Source organism: Mus caroli, unplaced genomic scaffold (genome assembly GCF_978045245.1).
Source record: "Mus caroli unplaced genomic scaffold, Mus_caroli_1 scaffold_13, whole genome shotgun sequence".
Classification (NCBI taxonomy): Eukaryota; Metazoa; Chordata; class Mammalia; order Rodentia; family Muridae; genus Mus; species Mus caroli.
Window position 1 is genome coordinate 15548496 of NW_028227268.1, and position 16045 is coordinate 15564540.

Sequence of the window (16045 nt, forward strand, 5' to 3'; positions counted from 1 at the left end):
TTAGCAGGTAAGGTACTTGTTGCATACCTCAGACTACCAGAGTTCAGTTCCTGGAACCCAGGTCAAAAGATGCATGGATGTGGCGGCTCACATCTCTAGTCCCAGCCCCAGCAGTCCTGTGGCAACATAGGAGGCAGAGACAGGAAAATGAGCCCAAAGCTTATATCACACATGTGTGCCTTGGCACACACAAAATATTTTTCCATTTTTTAAAACAGCTGTCTTCTTTGGGGACACTGACCCCTTTGGAACATGTGTACCCCATGTGTGCATGGACCCAAGTTTTTTGCATGTGTGTAGATGTTCAAAACAACTGATTTAAAATATGACAGGGAGGTGGAAGAGAATATTGGAAAGGCAGTCTTGTGTGGGCAGATGACAGCTTCCATTGCAGGACAGAACACTCACTTGGCACTGTACGAATGGATCATCAGACAGGCCTCACTGGGGAGCCATGTGGTCTACAGACGGGATCTGGAGAGTGGATCTCTCCTCTTCCCAGGAACCTAGGCTCCCTAGTCCTGTGAAGGGTCATTTTGAAGGTGTTTTGTCTGAGGGTGCTTTTTTTTTTTTGGTCTTTTTGAGACAGGGTTTCTCTGTGTAGCCCTGGCTGTCCTGGAACTCACTTTGTAGACCAGGCTGGCCTCGAACTCAGAAATCCACCTGCCTCTGCCTCCGAGTGCTGGGATTAAAGGCGTGCGCCACCACACCCGGCCCTGAGGGTGCTTTTAAGTGTGTGTATTTGAAGCACTAACATCCACTCTACACTGACTTCTTGGGTTACTCCTATGTGCATTTCTCTTAGAGTTAAAACGACATTGCACCCTTGACCTGGGTGTGCTAGACCCAAAACTAATCTGTCAGATAAATTGCTTTTTCTATTAGTTATGAAGGAGGCATCACATGCTTTTACTGTATATGATGCCATTTCAGAAATCTCCTATTTGAGACTATGGTGTGCTGTAGGCAGGGGTGGGGGCACATGATCTACCTAGTACCAAGCCAGACTGAGCTACCCAGTCAAGTGTTGATTAAAAAATTGGGGCAGCAGGGAGAGACAGGGCTGGACTTGGGATGTCTGTAGAGTACTTGCCTATCATGTGTAAAGCCCTGGGTTCAATTGCCAGCACAGTATAATCTGGGTGTAGTTGCACAGGCCTATCATCTGAGCGTTTGATAGATGGGTAGAGGCAGGGGGATCAGGAGTTCAGGAGTTCAAGACCATCTTCAGCTAAATAGCTGGTTTGAGGCTAACTTGGACTACATCAAGACCCTGTCTCCAACCATCTGTATGGAATCCAGTGCCCTATTCTTGTGTGTCTGAAGAGAGCTACACTGTAGTTCCATACATAAAATAAATCTTTTTTTTTTAAGACTCTGTCCTCCCCTCCCCCCAAAAAAAACTATCTTATGGAATCTGCCTAGTGTTAGCTTTGCATCCTGCTTTCTAGTCCTTTGCTCCACTTTGCCACAGTCCTCCCCTGCTCAGAGTGGGTGACTCTGGCACACAAGAAGCTCTGGAGCCACAAGCCTAGGGCCCAGATTCCTTGTGGACCCTGGTAGGTAGCTGTCTGCAGAAGAGGTTTTGTTTATCTGCTGGAGGTCTGAAATGTTGCCACCTCTGGGTGCCCTCTTTTTCCTGGGAGGTGTACTGGAGTGCAGTGTCCTATGAGAACACATTTTCATAGGAACAACACTGCGCAGTATCTCTCTGCCTCGCTTGGCCTCTAGAGTTGGCTTGGGCTTAAGTTCCTATTCATTGTCTCGGAGCAGCCATGGTGTGCTTCCTGCTGAACAGTATTCATAGCCTCCGCTCACTTTCTAAGATGCCCTTCCTCCTTCCCTCCCTTGTCTTCTGTTAGAATAGTCAGAGTGGGCTCCTGTGTGCTATGTAGTTGAGGTTCCTCTTGCCTGTGTCCCCCATGTGCTGGGATTGTTTAGGCGTGTGCCCCCAAGCTGGATCTAGTCAGAATTTTCTAAGGAAGAAATAAAAAGCTTTCATCTGTTTTTTTTTTTTTTTTTTTTTTTTCCCAGGCAGGGTTTCTCTGTGTAGCCCTGACTGTCCTGGAACTCACTCTATAGACCATGCTGCCTCTGCCTCCCAAGTGCTGGAATTAAAGTGTGAACCACTAATGCCCAGATATAAATAAATTGCTTGTTTAGGTTTTATGTGCAGTGTTCATTTAGTCATTTATCCAATATATAAAGTGCCTACTGTGTGCCATCATTGGGACACAGTGGTAGATAAATAGGTTATGCACACAAAGGATATATTTTTAAAAATTTAAATTACATCTTTGTCTATTTAGTGTGTGTGTGTGTGTGTGTTGGTGTGTGTGTGTGTGTTGGTGTGTGGGTGTTGGTGTGTGTGTGTGTGTGTTGGTGTGTGTGTGTGTGTTGGTGTGTGTGTTGGTGTGTGTGTGTGTGTTGGTGTGTGTGTTGGTGTGTGTGTGTGTTGGTGTGTGTTGGTGTGTGTGTGTGTGTTGGTGGGTGTGTGTGTGTGTGTTGGGGTATGTGTGTGTGTGTGTGTGTTGGTGTGTGTGTGTGTGTTGGGGTATGTGTGTGTGTGTGTGTTGGTGTGTGTGTGTGTGTGTGTTGGTGTGTGTGTGTGTGTTGGTGGGTATGCTACTGCATGTGTATGGAGGTCGCTTGCAGAGTTGGTTTTCTTTTCTTTTCTTTTTTTTTTTTTGATTTATTTATTTACTAATATGTAAGTACACTGTAGCTGACTTCAGACATTCCAGAAAAGGGCGTCAGATCTCGTTATGGATGGTTGTGAGCCACCATATGGTTGCTGGGATTTGAACTCGTGACCTTTGGAAGAGCCGTCAGTGCTCTTACCTGCTGAGCCATCTCACCAGCCCCAGAGTTGGTTTTCAATACTACCACCACATAGGTTTCCAGGGATTGAACTCTGGGTGCCGTGGTTGTCAGTGAGCACCTGGCTTGCTGAACCCCCACCCTGTTTCTTAGGGATATATTCTTGTAGGGCCGCAGGTGATGGGCACATGACATGATGTCAGTCAGTGCAGCTTTCTCAGAAACTAGAGTAGGGGGTGGGGAGGCCGCTCTTTTGGGGCTTGTGGTCTGGAAGGCAAAGAGGAGATACCTCAGCAGCGACAGCTGTTCACTGCAACCAACTTGGGCTAACCCTTTTTCTCTGGGATTTTAGACTTCTCGGGGCTCCTTTGGAGCTTGTGACAGGTTTGTTTGGAAGACCTTTTTTCCTTTTGAGGGGGTGATCCATTCACATCCTTTATTTTCTTATTTATTGTCAGTTTCCTGTGGCGAGAGCGGAGAGAGGTGAAGTTGCTGGCTACCTTGCTGGCTGCCAGGCTGTGGTTCAAGGCAGAAGTGAGCAGCCTCTTGTCTTTTGGTTGAGGTAGGCTACTAAGCCTCACTGTCTGATAGTCTATGAGCCCAGTTGACATTAGCACACTAGCCCCTCAGTATTCACCCCCACAAAGTCTGATCCCCTGAATGTGTTCCCAGAAGTAGCACAGCATCCAGAGGCCAGGTGACCTGAGCCCAGGGATAGGGCACAGGATGTGGGATGTGGTCATTGGTCTGACTCTCTTCTTCTGTATTTCATTTTAAAGCATTGAATCACAAAAAAGACAACCTGCTTTGTATGGAGCAGTTTCATTCTGCCAATAGTACTACTGACTGACTGACTGACTGACTGACTGACTGACTGAAGCATTTTCCCATGTATATGACCTTTTGGTCACAACCACAGGTCTCGGGCACACTAATAGACAGATTTGTTTAGAGCTGGAATCGGCTGGTTGGTGGGCGTCAGTTTTCCTGTGATCCCCACAGCACCCTGACTTTACTGTCCCTGTTTGCTCTCTGCCCCACACCAGCTCTCCTTCACAGACCAGGATACTGAGACCAGGCCAAGACAGGGACTAGCCAGGCCAGGAGAAGCCCACACTAGGGGCTTCCATAGATCCCTCCCATGCCCTCAGGTGTCTGGCCGGCATTGCATATGTAGGCTGGTGAGGGCAGATGGAGGGTTGATGTGTGGTTGCAGGTGGAGCGCACTCTCCACCGTCCAGCACTCCTCTGAGCAGCCTGAAGCCATGTGGCCCTAGTCTACCCTCTTGTACTCCAGCATCACTTTTTTCACTCTTGCCAAGTCTGAGCTAGGAAAGGGTGGGCAAGTGCCATTAGTTCTCTCAGGCACCTAGAAAATTAATGGTGGGCTTGGAAACGTGTGTGCATGTACACACGTACACATGTACGTCTGTCCATCCGTCCGTCCATCCATATCAAAGATGACGGATGGACTAGCTGAGTATGACGCCACTCAAGAGGAGGGCAGGAGGATTGCCACCATTTTAAAGCCTGCCTAGTCTAATAGTGAGTATGAGGTTTACCAGGATTGTCTCAAACAAAAGAACACTACAGCACAAGTATGGAGGGAGGACCTGTATTGCTGTGGCGATTGGGTTTAAACACTGTCTTCCATGTGCCAACGAGTTACTGTTTGTCCTTCATTGTCATGATCTCATCCCATCCCACCATCCCCCCTCCCCCTCCCCCTCTCCCATCGCTCCCACCCCTGCCCTCTCACTGCCCTCGCACCCGCACTCTGTTTCTGGGCAGCTCAGAAGTGTGCTGTGTGTAAGGACTGCACAGGGTCTCCTGTGAGCACACAGAGAATCCTTAGCAGACAGTTTGAGCTGTCAGCCTTCTCTGGCCTGGTAAGGACTTCACCTTGCAGTACTATCTCTTGATGAGAGACTTTGTGAGTCTGGCTTAAAGATAAACTCAGCTTGGAAAATTGCTTTGTAACTTAAGGGAGCCAGTTTACGCCTGTTTCATCGGTTTGAGTTGGAAACATGCCGTAGGCGTTTGATAGAAAACAAACACTTGATTTCCTTTTCCAACTTGAGTTTACATTTTGATCTAAATTCTCCTAGTAATTATAAGTAAAACTTAAAGCTTTGGGGTAATGATCAGATGTTGAACAATCTCTTCAGAGGCTGGAGATGGCTTAGAAGTTAAGAGCAGAAGCTGCGGGCTGGTGAGATGGCTCAGTGGGTAAGAGCACCCGACTGCTCTTCCGAAGGTCCAGAGTTCAAATCCCAGCAACCACATGGTGGCTCACAACCATCCGTAACGAGATCTAGCACCCTCTTCTGGAGTGTCTGAAGACAGCTACAGTGTACTTACATGTAATAAATAAATAAATCTTTAAAAAAAAAAAAAGAAAAAAAAGAGCAGAAGCTGCTCTTAAAAAGTGCCCGAATTCAGTTCCCAGCACCCAAGCTGGGTGGCACACACTGGTCTGTAACTCCCACTGCAGGGAACCTGATACCTCCTGGCCTCGGGGTACTGCACTCACTCATACATGCATAATTTAAAATAAAACAAAAATCTTTAAAGAAACTATAGCAGAAAGGATTGAATTAATAAAAAAATGTTCTTTAAACTTTATGGTTATCTGTGTGGAGTGGTTCACATCTATAATCAATCTTAGACCTTGGGAAAGCTGGAGCAAGAGCATTGCCTTGAGTTTGCGGCCAGCCTGGGCTATAGGAGTTGAGACCCTATCTCCAAGGGAGGAGGATGCCGCAAAAACCCGCCAAAGTTATCCTGAGGCTAAGACACTAACTAGTCAGTGCAAGCAAATAAGAAAGACTGTTCCTAGTAAGCTGGCCAGCAGGCGATGCCCCGGCAGGGCCCGGGTGTACACCTGGTCTTTAGCGCCGCGCCGCAGAGAGGGAGGGGTGTCCAGACCTGTTTGGTTTCTGTGTCCACTTGTACTGGCTGTGAAGCCTTAGGCAAGACATGCCATGTCTCTGTCTGCCTTGGTTTCCTTACTTAGGAGACAGGAGGCTTAGAATTTCTGTCTTTTTGAGCCCTGAAGAGGAATGTGTGTCCCAGAGTGTTGGGGACATAAATCTTCAGTGAAAGTTCCCTCATGCTGCTCATTTCAGAGAACAATTATTTTTCTTCCTCCATTCCTAAGTTTCATGTTTGCTGGTGAGATTCAATTAGGGTGCCAGAATTTAAAGAATTTTATTATCAATAGCAGACAGAATTAACTTTCTCTGGAGAGATATTTTGTGAAGTCAGACTCTAGCAGACATCTTCAGAATGCCCCCCTCTTTCCCTCCCCTCCACCTCCCTTCCTGCTCCCCCCCCTCCCCACTCCCATTCACTCTGAAACACAGACACATGCTGCTTGCACATTGTCATTGGGACTTGTGAGAAACACAGCATAGTTCAGCATGAGGTCTGGGCTCCTCTGTCAGTTTTGGGCTCCAGGCACCATTTTTCTGGCAATTATTAGTTCTAGAACCTTGGGCATCTTCTGATAGCCACAAGGCTAGGTCACCAAAGGTCTCAGCCTCTAGGATGTCTCAAACTGACCCTGCTGCATTCTTCTTAAACCTCAGTGGGTTCCCTCTTACTATGGCCCCATCCTTCCAGCTTTTGATCCCAGGACCCAGGCTCCATCCGTAAGAATAGCTTCTTTCACATACAGCCCCCCAGAGTGGCAACCCGTGTCTCCTGACTCAGATCTGTTTTGCCCGGCTGTCAGCACTTCTCACTGAAGTTTGTGAGGGCTGACTGAGCTCCTGAGCCTCTCAGTTCCACTTGTGCATGCACATTGTGTGCAGTCTCAGGCGTCCCTCATTCCCTTCCAGTGACCAGGTCCTCAGTGTGCTGTGTCATAGCACTTGGCCCCAGGGATGTCTTCGGATTCCCCATGGCTGTGGTCCAGTCTCGGGTCCTTGGTCATTTCCTTTTTCCCGTGCCACCACGATCGGTGAGTCTTTCCTCTCATCTAGGGTGTCAGCCCAATACCCCGTTGCTTAGGAAATCCTTCTGTGATTAATCTGCAAACCGATTTGACTCCCTGCTGGCTGTGTTCCCCGCTGGCTTCTATGCTGATTATCGGATCCTTGCCTCCTCCTAGCCCCCCTGAGGCCAGGCTGGGTGCTTTGTGAACTCTGAGGAGGTGTACAGATGGGTGTTTACTGTCTTGCCTCTGCTCTCGGGGCTGGAAAGATGTGATTGCCATTAGAGTGTTCCCCCAAACAGACTTGTAGCAGTGAGTAACTTGTGAAATGAAGAAAGAGAAACATTCTCAGTTAATTTCAAATACTTGTTTTATAGAATGATTCGGGAGAAAGAAGTATTTGGTTTTAGCTTGGTGTTACTTTTGAAATCAATTCCTGTTTGGTAGTGCCTCAGCCAATCCATGGGATTGTTTGCATAGGGGTAAATCTTACACTCCCTTGGACGGTGTAAAAGGAAAGACTGAGTCATGAACAAAGCCACCAGGCAACATGGAGGCTCATTAGAGGGCATGGCTGAACTGTCACCCACTTCCCTGAGGACGGAAATATCTGTGAACAGGGTGTGCTATTGTGGACGTTGCATGGTTGGTACATGCAACAGAATGCTTATTTACAGAAAAGCTGAGGCAGGAGGATTTTCATTTGAGGTCAGCTTAGGCTATCTGGTAAGACTGTCTCAAGCAAACATACACACAAATGTCTGCTTCTACATATAGGTACATCGATGAGCAGAGTGGGCAGGACGGATGGCTGGTGTCGAGGGAGAATGAGTGTCTTTTTGCTATTATCTGTGATTTCTTAAATGATAAGAAAACCTGCATGATGTCATGCCTATGTCCTCGGCAGGTTGCTGTTTACCACAGAAAGGTTCTTTATGGATATGTGGGTAGATATATGTACATATAGGTGTGTGTATGTGTATGGTGTGTGTGTGCGTGTGCGTGTGTGTGTGTGTAGAGGCCAGAAGAGGGCATTGGGTCTCCCTGGAGCTGGAGTTACAGGAGGTTGTGAGCTGCCCGATGTAAGCGATGGAAACTGAACTCTGGGTCTCTGTATGAGCACCAGTTGGTTTTAATAGCTCAGCCATTTCCCTAGGTCTCCTGCAAAATTTCTGGAGAAAAATAAAACAGTATAGTGGATATTTTCTCAGGGAAAACAAATCTAAATTTTCTATTGCCAAAGAGATAGGTAGTCTTTGAGGACAAGTGCTGTTATCTTTTGGATGTCTCTGTCATTAAAATACAAGGGAAATCTAGATGTGGTGTTGTGTAGACCTATAAATCCCAGCTCTCAGGAGGCAGAAACAGGTGGAGGTTTCTGTAGGTTTAGGCCCATCTAGTCTCCATAGTGAGTTCTAGGTTAGCTGGGACTATACAGTAAGATCCTGTCTCAAATAGCAAGCAAGCAAGCACATAAATAAATGTCAGTGTAGTTAACTGTGACCCTCCTGCTCTTTACAGTTTATGGACTCTGTCTCCTTCCCACGGTTTGGGGGGCCATGCTTCTACCACTGGAATCCTCAGTGGATCCCCAGGAGTGTGAGGCCAGCCAGGCTACTCTTGAACACGTGCTCTCCTGGTTAGCCTTGGCTCTCGACTGTACTGTGGAGGGCAGTTTGGGGTGTTGAGTGACCTGAGTGGTGTCTCATTGCATGTGGATTTGCAGGAAGCTCTGAGTCTGTCCAGGGTTGTGCTTGGGCAGACACTATTCTCCAAGGCCTCATAGACGCCAGAGGATAACCCAGCAACGTACTCGGCACCAGTCATGTGGGAAGGCAGGATACTAGAGTTTGTGGACGGACCTGTGAGCAGAAAGACTCCAAGGGCACAGTTTCCCAGAGCATCGACAGAGCCCCATGCAGCCATCAGGCTTAGAGTACCTCCAGAATTAGATCAGCCCGTCTGGTTCCGTGCTGTGTGCTCATGTTTCTGGTTATGAAATGCTCCGTGTGCTTAATTTCCTCTGCTCTGCCAAGAAGCAACTTTCTCTTCTGCCTTTGTGCATCCGGGGTTCTTTTCAGTCCACTTGCTTTTCTTCGCTGTCTCTTATTCCTGGCTTGTGTCTGGCCTTTGAGACAGCACTGGGCCAGACCTTCGGGGACAGGCGTGGTGGAGCCATGTTGGGGCCAACTCTACATCTAGAGTTTGTGGGCCTGGATTAGGCCACCACCTAAATGCCAGACAGCACAAGACCAGTGCAGCAAAGACCAGGAGCAGGACACTGACCCATTGTGCCGTGTGGCCATGGCAGCAACAGCCCACTTCTGACTCCTCATTTGAAGTGTCTGAAGGAGTTGATTGTCTGGACTTAAGGAGGTAGGGCTCAAGTGAGTTTCAGGCCTGCCATAGAGTAATGGCTTTTGAAGTAGTAGCTTTAGACTGGATTAACCAGTTGATTACCACAAGACGCCCACGAGCAGCTTGAGTTCTGTATAGCTTTCTCTGAGTTTCTGGTCCAGCTTCATCTGTTTCCTTCTGTCTCTCTGTCTCTGTCCCCTCCCTGCCCCATCAAGTCTTCCTAATGTTACATACTGTTTTAGACTAATGAGCCTCAGTTCCCAAAGTAGCGAATTGTGGAGCATGTGCTTGCATGTGTGTGTGTGTGTGTGTGTGTGTGTGTGTGTGTTTTTCTACACATAGGTTTGTGACTGCTGGGAGCGTTTCCACATGATGTCTTTCCTCTCCACTCATCAATCATAATGAGCCCTGAGATGAGAAAGAATGGCTGGGGCATCCATGTGTGAAAGATGTTTCCTAGGATTTATTGGTAAATCATTTGACCAGTTGTCCTTTGAAGACTATGACTAATAATGCAATGGTTGGGGCTGGAAACCTGGCTCAGAGGTAAGAGCCCTGGCTGCTTTTCCAGAGATCCAGGTCCCAGCATCCACGTGGAGGTCACATCCACGTGACTTCAGTTCCAAGAGATCTGATGCTCTCTCATGGCCTCGATAGGCACCATGCATCGCGTACAGACTTACATGCAGCAAAACACCACCATACACATGAAATATAACATAATAATAAATATAGTGGTCGAGTGTTGACAAGATGGCTTCTCAGGTTAAGGTGCTTGCTGCCTGCCTTTGCTCCCCAGGACCCACTTGGTAGAAGAAGAACTGACTCCTGCAGGTTGTCCTCTGAGGTCACATAGTGTATGTGCCATGGCAGTTGTGCCTCCCCAACTTTGCATAAATAAATATCATAGGGGAAAAAAGGCAGGGATCGTGCCTCTGACACCGCATATCTGCAAAGGAGGCTCCGGGAGCCAGGGGGTCATTTTCAGCCTTGGAGAGGCTGCAGCGGCCACTCCATGGCTAAGGACACTCATTGCTCTTCCAGAGGACCAGTGTTTGGTGGCTTATGACTGTCTGTAATTCCTGGTCCAGGAGATCTGATGCCCTCTTTTGATCTCCTTGGGCATTAGGCACATACATAGTGGATATACATACATGTAGGTAAAATACCCATATACATAAAATAAATTAAAAAAAATTAAGGGTTTACTAGAAACTGTACAGCTATTCATTCAGAATAAAATCGCAAAAATTGCCCAAATCATCAAGATCCTTGCCCTTGGTGTTCCTTCTTGTTTTTGTTTTGTTTTGGATACAGTCTTAGGCAGGCCTTGAGTTTCTGATTCTTCTGCCTCTATCTTCCAAAGAATCCTAGCAAATAACAGGCATGCGCCACCATGCCTGGTTTATGCAGTGCCGGAGATTGAGGCCAGGGCTTGCTAGACAATCAAGTGAGCCACATCCCCAGCCTTCCTTGCTTTTATGTAGAAGTGCAGCTGCGTGTGGTTTCATTCTGGCTCCAAGTTCTCATTAGCCATGTGTGACATAGTAGGACCTTTTGCAGCAGGCTTGGTTTAGTCTAACTCTTGCTTCAATTATCAGAAATGGCAACAGGTCACACTCCCTTAGAATGAGGTTACCCTCGAATGCTCATTTCCTTGACTTAAAATCAAGCAATAGACTGATTCTCTCTAACTTAGCGGTGTTTAATCATCACAGTTGTGACAGTGGTTTGATTTTATAACACTGAACTCTTTATAAATTCTATTGTTGATTAAAATTCAGATCTGCCTTGAAATGGTAATAATGAATTAATCAATTAATTACTGTCAAACACTGTTAGAATCTTGCAAAATTTTCAGTCAACAGGGGGAGAGGACAGGAAAGGAGGTTGATTGGGTCAGCCTGGTACAGTGGTCCTGTGAGTTGAAACATGGATTGAGAGACCAGAATTTGGGAAGATGTGAATATGCTGAACACAACCAGTAAAAAAACCAGGCAATTGCTGGGTGGTGGTGGCAGGCGGATCTCTTGAGTTTGAGGCCAGCCTGGTCTACAGAGTGAGTTCCAGGACATCCAGGGCTACACAGAGAAACTGTCTCAAAAAAGCCTACCCTCATGAGGAAACAACAACAACAACAATAAAACAAAGCAAACAAAAAAGCAAACAAAACAAACCATTGCTGTGTGTGCTGGTGAATAATTCTGATACTCTTGAGATAGAGCAAATGGATCTTTATGAGTTTGGGGCCAGCCAGGTCTATATAAGTGAGTTCTGGGCCAGAGCAGGTTCACTCTAGCATTTGGGAAGCTGAGGCCTCCCTCAAGATGAAGACCAGCTTGGGTTCCACGGTGAGTGCTAGGCTAGCCTAGGCTACAGAGTGAGATCTTAAAGCACTAACAATAGCAAAGAGAGGTTGGAATGACTGGAGACCTGGCTCAGAAGGGAAGACCATATACTGCTCTCACAGAGGACCAGCGTTTTCATTCCCAGCACCCAAGTCGGGCAGCTCACAACTGCCTGTAACTCCTGCTCTGGAGAAATCCGACAACCTCTTCTGCATGCCAAGGGCAACTGCACACATATGCACATACCCCACCACCTAGATACACATAGTTTTAAAATAATAAAGCATAAATCTTAAACAATTTAAAAAAGAAATTACCCCTGTAAGCAGCCTTGCACCTTTAAAGAGCACAGAAAGGTCACTTGACGAAGTAAGACCCTGATGGCTTGAGTTAGTTCTTAACCTCCTGGGAGCCTGTTGACTTATTTTTATTTTTTTAAAGATAAGGTATCACTAAATAGCCCTTGCTGGCCTGGAACTTACTCATATAGACCAGGCTGGCCCCTAAACTCACAGAGATCCACCTGCCTCTGCCTCCAGAGTGCTGGGATTAAAGGCGTGAGCTGTGTTCAGTGTAGAAACATCTTCCCAGATTCTGCTTTCTCATTGTGTGCTTTAATCTGTGGGACTTCCCGAGTCTCTGCATTGTCCCTGTTTTGTTAGAGGGAAGGCGGGAGACAAAGGTGTCTGATACTTGACAGCGTGCTCCTGAGTGAGTCTGTGTGCCAGCCATCCTGCACAGGAAAGATGTGCTCAGGCCTGCTGCTGATTCCAGTAGCAACAGTAGCTCACTTTAGTTAAGGGGTGTTTCTTGATCCCCCGAGCAGCTCCTAGGAGGTAGGCACTTTGATCCTGGCTTTGTATAGGAGCATAAATGCTTCAGTCTGGAACTTTGTCACATGCTAACAAATGATAGCAGTAGGACCTGAAGCTGGGCCTGTTTTCTTGTTTGATTTCTGCTATTTTTTTTTATTTGTTTTGTTTTGTTGAGACAGTATCTCACTGTGTTGCCCTGGCTGTCTGGAAACTCAGAATAGAAGCCAGGCTGGCCTTGAACTCAAAGAAATCCACCTGCCTCTGCCTCCCAAGTGCTGGGAGTAAAGGCATTTGCCACCATGCCTGGCCTCTGTTTAAGATTTATTACTCGAGTTCTCCAGTGTACATGTGCATTGTGTGTGAGTGCAGGTGCCCACAGAGACCGGAAGATGGCATCATAGTCCCCTGGAGCTGCAGTGTAGGCGGTTGTGAGCTGCCCAATGTGGATACCGGGAACAGACAGAACTCATGACCTCTAGAAGAGCAGCAAGTGTTTAACGTTTTAGCTATCTTTCCAGCCCCAGAGTTTGACTCTTTAATCGGTTATTTTTGTATAGTAGGTTTGCCCATTCAACTCTTATCTCATTTCAGAAATCTGTTTAGACCTCACAACAATCACACCTGTCTTAAAGTTACAAAAGCTTAATTACTGCTTGGGGCTGGAGAGTCGGTTCAGCAGTTAAGAGGACTGGCTGCTCTTCCAGAGGACTTGGGTTCAATTCCCAGTGCACATTAAATACATACATACATACATACATCAAGCAAGGTGTGATACGTGCTGTAGACAAGCAAGTGACCCAGTGGGTGCCCCAGGCTACAGGAGAGATTTGTTGGTTTTCCTAGGGGCAGAGTGGTGCAAGCAGCCAGTCTGTATCCAGTCTTCCCTTTGCTTTTATCTATAGCCTCTAAGGAGCTCCAACTTGAATGGGCCAAATAACAGGATCACCCCACCTGCACAGATCTTCAGAGGGTCAAGAGAGTCTCAGGGACGATGTTGGTTTATAGGTAGCTTGCTCTCCTTGCTCTTCCTCCAACCCCGGACTTTTCCTTCCAGCCCGACTAAGGAGCAGCCGCCAAGTGCTGTCTGTCCTTGCTAACGTGAAGCAATCTGTATGTTAAGATTCTGTTGAGCCCTAAAGTGTGCCGTGGTGTCTTCCACAGGGGTGCTTGGAGCTCATGGTATACTTTAGATCTTTAGCTTCTTCTGATGTGCTTCTTGTTCTCAAGGTTTTTCAACCGTCCTGCTGCCTGGCATTGGCTCCTGTGTAGGGCTGCTTTTTCCCTAGTTTTCCCAAGTCTTGGTTTTGTTGAATGAAAAACATGTTGCACAAGAGTCAAAGCTGACTCATGTCCTCAGGCTGGATGAAAAATGGAGTTCAGACCCTGGAGGTTTAACCAGGTGGAAAGGGAGAGATATCTGGGCTTAACAAGGCCGTTGGCTTCCTGTCTAGAATTCTCTTTTTCTGGGATTATATGAACTAGGGTAGCTTGGAGAACTAAGGAAGGTAGCATTACAGATAACCATTTGGCAAATTCCACGATGGACAAGAGTAAGTAAGTTTGGGGTGGGGCGGGAAGGGGTGGTCAGAATCAGGGGATTGATGGGTTGTTGAGTTTAGAGTTAGGGCTTACTGGAGCTGGGTGTGGCTGGTGTGGAGGAGGAGCAGGAGGGATGGATGGGAGAGTTTTGTGTAGAGACATGGGAAGTGGTCGATGTGTGGAGTTGGCTGTGTGAGACAAGGTAGCACCACCTCCCTGGCCAGTTAGGATCAGGGCTTGCGACCATGAGGAGAGAGAGGCCTCGATGGGAGAGGCACAGTCAAGAATCAGGTCAGTGGAGTCAGGACATTCCTGAAAACAGCAGAGGGCAGGGCTGACTTCCTGGATCAGGTTGGCAGGGCCTGGGGCAGGAGTAGAGACTGATGTTCATGACAGAGGCTGCTCTGCAAGGGAGGGAGGGAGAAGGAGAGGGAGAGGAGGAGGGGGAGGGGGAGAGGGAGGGAGGGAGGGAGAGAGAGAGAGAGAGAGAGAGAGAGAGAGAGAGAGAGAGAGAGAGAGATTGATTGGTCCAGCTTATGGAACTCAGATTGCCAGGCTTGGTGGCGAGCATCTTAACCTGATGAGACATATCTTGCCGGCCTTCCTTCACGTTTCTTTGTTTGTTTTGTTTTGTTTTGTTTCTGTTTTCTCCAAGGGCCAGAGAAAGGAGAAGGTTCATTTCTCACTGACTTTTGTCTCTAGAAAGACAGGGGGCCTCATGAAAGGCTCAGCAGAGCTCTAAGGATGTGGGACCATGGAGAAGGGTAGTTCCCATCCACAGGTAGATGAGGCTGGAGTTGTCCTTGGAGAGATGTTTGTCTAGAATTGATAACTGAAGCGTGAGGCAGAGAGCCCAGTGGGACTCTGCCTCTCTCACAGGCAGACAGCTGCCAGCTATGGTGCCCATCTGTGTCCAGGTGGGCATCAGAGGAGGAAAGCTACAGGGTGCCAGGGAGGCCTGATGCCTGCCCTCCACCGCCTCTACTCTTGGACCTTTGACTATCTGTTAGGCCCAGCAACTTCAGCTCTCTGCCCACCCGTGAGCGGATGTAAGGGATGTTTCTACAGCTGGGCCAAGCAAGACAAGTCTGGAAGGCCTCCCAGTATTTGCTGGTGTGAGCTGAGCCTCCTTGAACTGTTAGAACAGTTGGAAATGGTTTTGACTTGATTGTCTTCAGAGCATTGGTCATCTGAACTGCACTTCAGTTTCCTGAATATTTGCCAAGAATGTCTCTGGTATACAGTGAAAAAGTAGAACTCCTAAGTGTGTTCTGTTCTGGTAGAATTTAGAGCCTTCTGGAAAGTTCCTTGAGGACAATGGACAAGAGTCCCCTCATCTCACAGCTCAGGAAGGTGGAGTGAGTGCAGGACCTGCCCAGTCAGGGTCTCAGCCCTCCTTGAAGCGCCTGCCTCATGGCTGCGTTTGGTACGTCTTTCAGTGACTGATTCTAGCTGACCAGTTGTTGGGATCTTACTCTTGTGGCGCTCTTGGGCCCCATCAGTTCATAGCTAGGCTGCCTTCGGCCTAAATCCTTCTTGGGACACCTACAATGGAGGAGGGCCTTGCCTCAGAGCTTATAGGCAAGTGATCCTCAGAGGACACCACAGGGCGGCCATGTGGCTGGGTTGGCTCTGTCAGAAGCATGGCAGCTTCTGACTCTACAGATCTTGAGCATGAGACAGGGTTTCTCTGTGTAGCCTTGGCTGTCCTGGAACTCACTTTGTAGACCAGGCTGGCCTCGAACTCAGAAATCTGCCTGCCTCTGCCTCCCAAGTGCTGGGATTGAAGGCGTGCGTCCCACTGCCTGGCTTGGCTGAGACTCCTTTTTGTTTTTTGAGACAGGATTTCTCTTTGTAACCCTGGTTGTCCTGGAACTCACTTTGTAGATCAGGCTGGCCTCGAACTCAGAAATCTGCCTGCCTCTGCCTCCCAAGTGCTGGGATTAAAGGTGTGTGCCACCACCTCCTGGCTAAACTTTTTCTTTTAATTCAAAGAAAAATGTTTGTTGCATGTTTATGCCTCATGAGAAAGACCAGAAGAGGGGGTCCCATCCCCTGGAATTGGATGCATAGGAAGTTGGGAGCTCTCAACTGGGCCCTGGGAGTGGAATCTGGGATCCTCAGCAAGTGCTCCTAACGCCGAGCTGTCACTCAGTCCCCAAGTGCACAGAAATCTGAAAGCAAATGCATATCACCGTCAACATTCTCTGTGCTCTAAGACTGATGCT

At 47.7% G+C, this 16045-nt stretch overlaps 1 protein-coding gene across 6 annotated transcripts in view; it reads left to right on the forward strand.

Annotated features, from left to right (window-relative positions):
* Tex2 (testis expressed 2) overlaps positions 1-16045 on the forward strand; it is a 109578-nt gene that overhangs the window by 22410 nt on the left and 71123 nt on the right. The window contains exon 2 of one of the 6 annotated variants that reach the window (XM_085829473.1): positions 3279-3382. The exons of 4 other annotated variants lie outside the window; for them this stretch is intronic. The gene's annotated coding sequence lies outside the window, so the exon portion shown is untranslated. Of the gene's footprint in view, positions 1-3278; positions 3383-15164; positions 15244-16045 lie in introns of those variants that run through there. One more of the 6 variants, XM_021176085.2, reaches the window with a different exon arrangement.